This window comes from Salvelinus fontinalis, chromosome 30 (genome assembly GCF_029448725.1).
Source record: "Salvelinus fontinalis isolate EN_2023a chromosome 30, ASM2944872v1, whole genome shotgun sequence".
Taxonomy (NCBI): Eukaryota; Metazoa; Chordata; class Actinopteri; order Salmoniformes; family Salmonidae; genus Salvelinus; species Salvelinus fontinalis.
In genome coordinates this window covers 1814050-1817869 of record NC_074694.1, presented here as the reverse complement: position 1 = coordinate 1817869, position 3820 = coordinate 1814050, and positions in this window count along the sequence as shown.

Here is a 3820-nt window from a genome sequence, read left to right as displayed (position 1 = left end):
ATGATGTAGTCTAGATGGAGGGGACAGGGACCATGATGTAGTCTAGATGGAGGGGATAGGGACCATGATGTAGTCTAGATGGAGGGGATAGGGACCATGATGTAGTCTAGATGGAGGGGATAGGGACCATGATGTAGTCTAGATGGAGGGGATAGGGACCATGATGTAGTCTAGATGGAGGGGATAGGGACCATGATGTAGTCTAGATGGAGGGGATAGGGACCATGATGTAGTCTAGATGGAGGGGATAGGGACCATGATGTAGTCTAGATGGAGGGGATAGGGACCATGATGTAGTCTAGATGGAGGGGATAGGGACCATGATGTAGTCTAGATGGAGGGGATAGGGACCATGATGTAGTCTAGATGGAGGGGATAGGGGATAGGGACCATGATGTAGTCTAGATGGAGGGGATAGGGACCATGATGTAGTCTAGATGGAGGGGATAGGGACCATGATGTAGTCTAGATGGAGGGGATAGGGACCATGATGTAGTCTAGATGGAGGGGATAGGGACCATGATGTAGTGTAGATGGAGGGGACAGGGACCATGATGTAGTCTAGATGGAGGGGATAGGGACCATGATGTAGTCCAGATGGAGGGGATAGGGACCATGATGTAGTCTAGATGGAGGGGATAGGGACCATGATGTAGTCTAGATGGAGGGGATAGGGGATAGGGACCATGATGTAGTCTAGATGGAGGGGATAGGGACCATGATGTAGTCTAGATGGAGGGGATAGGGACCATGATGTAGTCTAGATGGAGGGGATAGGGACCATGATGTAGTCTAGATAGAGGGGATAGGGGATAGGGACCATGATGTAGTCTAGATGGAGGGGATAGGGACCATGATGTAGTCTAGATGGAGGGGATAGGGACCATGATGTAGTCTAGATGGAGGGGATAGGGACCATGGTGTAGTCTAGATGGAGGGGATAGGGACCATGATGTAGTCTAGATGGAGGGGATAGGGACCATGATGTAGTCTAGATGGAGGGGATAGGGACCATGATGTAGTCTAGATGGAGGGGATAGGGACCATGATGTAGTCTAGATGGAGGGGATAGGGACCATGATGTAGTCTAGATGGAGGGGATAGGGACCATGATGTAGTCTAGATGGAGGGGATAGGGACCATGATGTAGTCTAGATGGAGGGGATAGGGACCATGGTGTAGTCTAGATGGAGGGGATAGGGACCATGATGTAGTCTAGATGGAGGGGATAGGGACCATGATGTAGTCTAGATGGAGGGGATAGGGACCATGATGTAGTCTAGATGGAGGGGATAGGGGATAGGGACCATGATGTAGTCTAGATGGAGGGGATAGGGACCATGATGTAGTCTAGATGGAGGGGATAGGGGATAGGGACCATGATGTAGTCTAGATGGAGGGGATAGGGGATAGGGACCATGATGTAGTCTAGATGGAGGGGATAGGGACCATGATGTAGTCTAGATGGAGGGGATAGAGACCATGATGTAGTCTAGATGGAGGGGATAGGGGATAGGGACCATGATGTAGTCTAGATGGAGGGGATAGGGTCCATGATGTAGTCTAGATGGAGGGGATAGGGACCATGATGTAGTCTAGATGGAGGGGATAGGGGATAGGGACCATGATGTAGTCTAGATGGAGGGGATAGGGACCATGGTGTTGTCTAGATGGAGGGGATAGGGACCATGATGTAGTCTAGATGGAGGGGATAGGGGATAGGGACCATGATGTAGTCTAGATGGAGGGGATAGGGACCATGATGTAGTCTAGATGGAGGGGATAGGGGATAGGGACCATGATGTAGTCTAGATGGAGGGGATAGGGGATAGGGACCATGATGTAGTCTAGATGGAGGGGATAGGGGATAGGGACCATGATGTAGTCTAGATGGAGGGGATAGGGACCATGGTGTTGTCTAGATGGAGGGGATAGGGACCATGTTGTAGTCTAGATGGAGGGGATAGGGACCATGGTGTAGTCTAGATGGAGGGGATAGGGGATAGGGACCATGGTGTAGTCTAGATGGAGGGGATAGGGGATAGGGACCATGATGTAGTCTAGATAGAGGGGATAGGGACCATGATGTAGTCTAGATGGAGGGGATAGGGGATAGGGACCATGATGTAGTCTAGATGGAGGGGATAGGGACCATGATTACATTTACATTTAAGTCATTTAGCAGACGCTCTTATCCAGAGCGACTTACAAATTGGTGCATTCACCTAATGACATCCAGTGGAACAGCCACTTTACAATAGTGCATCTACATCTTTTAAGGGGGGGGGGGGGGCAGAAGGATTGCTTTATCCTATCCTAGGTATTCCTTGAAGAGGTGGGGTTTCAGGTGTCTCCGGAAGGTGGTGATTGACTCCGCTGTCCTGGCGTCGTGAGGGAGTTTGTTCCACCATTGGGGTGCCAGAGCAGCGAACAGTTTTGATTGGGCTGAGCGGGAACTGTACTTCCTCAGTGGTAGGGAGGCGAGCAGGCCAGAGGTGGATGAACGCAGTGCCCTTGTTTGGGTGTAGGGCCTGATCAGAGCCTGAAGGTACTGAGGTGCCGTTCCCCTCACAGCTCCGTAGGCAAGCACCATGGTCTTGTAGCGGATGCGAGCTTCAACTGGAAGCCAGTGGAGAGAGCGGAGGAGCGGGGTGACGTGAGAGAACTTGGGAAGGTTGAACACCAGACGGGCTGCGGCGTTCTGGATGAGTTGTAGGGGTTTGATGGCACAGGCAGGGAGCCCAGCCAACAGCGAGTTGCAGTAATCCAGACGGGAGATGACAAGTGCCTGGATTAGGACCTGCGCCGCTTCCTGTGTGAGGCAGGGTCGTACTCTGCGGATGTTGTAGAGCATGAACCTACAGGAACGGGCCACCGCCTTGATGTTAGTTGAGAACGACAGGGTGTTGTCCAGGATCACGCCAAGGTTCTTAGCGCTCTGGGAGGAGGACACAATGGAGTTGTCAACCGTGATGGCGAGATCATGGAACGGGCAGTCCTTCCCCGGGAGGAAGAGCAGCTCCGTCTTGCCGAGGTTCAGCTTGAGGTGGTGATCCGTCATCCACACTGATATGTCTGCCAGACATGCAGAGATGCGATTCGCCACCTGGTCATCAGAAGGGGGAAAGGAGAAGATTAGTTGTGTGTCGTCTGCATAGCAATGATAGGAGAGACCATGTGAGGTTATGACAGAGCCAAGTGACTTGGTGTATAGCGAGAATAGGAGAGGGCCTAGAACAGAGCCCTGGGGGACACCAGTGGTGAGAGCGCGTGGTGAGGAGACAGATTCTCGCCACGCCACCTGGTAGGAGCGACCTGTCAGGTAGGACGCAATCCAAGCGTGGGCCGCGCCGGAGATGCCCAACTCGGAGAGGGTGGAGAGGAGGATCTGATGGTTCACAGTATCGAAGGCAGCCGATAGGTCTAGAAGGATGAGAGCAGAGGAAAGAGAGTTAGCTTTAGCAGTGCGGAGCGCCTCCGTGATACAGAGAAGAGCAGTCTCAGTTGAGTGACTAGTCTTGAAACCTGACTGATTTGGATCAAGAAGGTCATTCTGAGAGAGATAGCAGGAGAGCTGGCCAAGGACGGCACGTTCAAGAGTTTTGGAGAGAAAAGAAAGAAGGGATACTGGTCTGTAGTTGTTGACATCGGAGGGATCGAGTGTAGGTTTTTTCAGAAGGGGTGCAACTCTCGCTCTCTTGAAGACGGAAGGGACGTAGCCAGCGGTCAGGGATGAGTTGATGAGCGAGGTGAGGTAAGGGAGAAGGTCTCCGGAAATGGTCTGGAGAAGAGAGGAGGGGATAGGGTCAAGCGGGCAGGT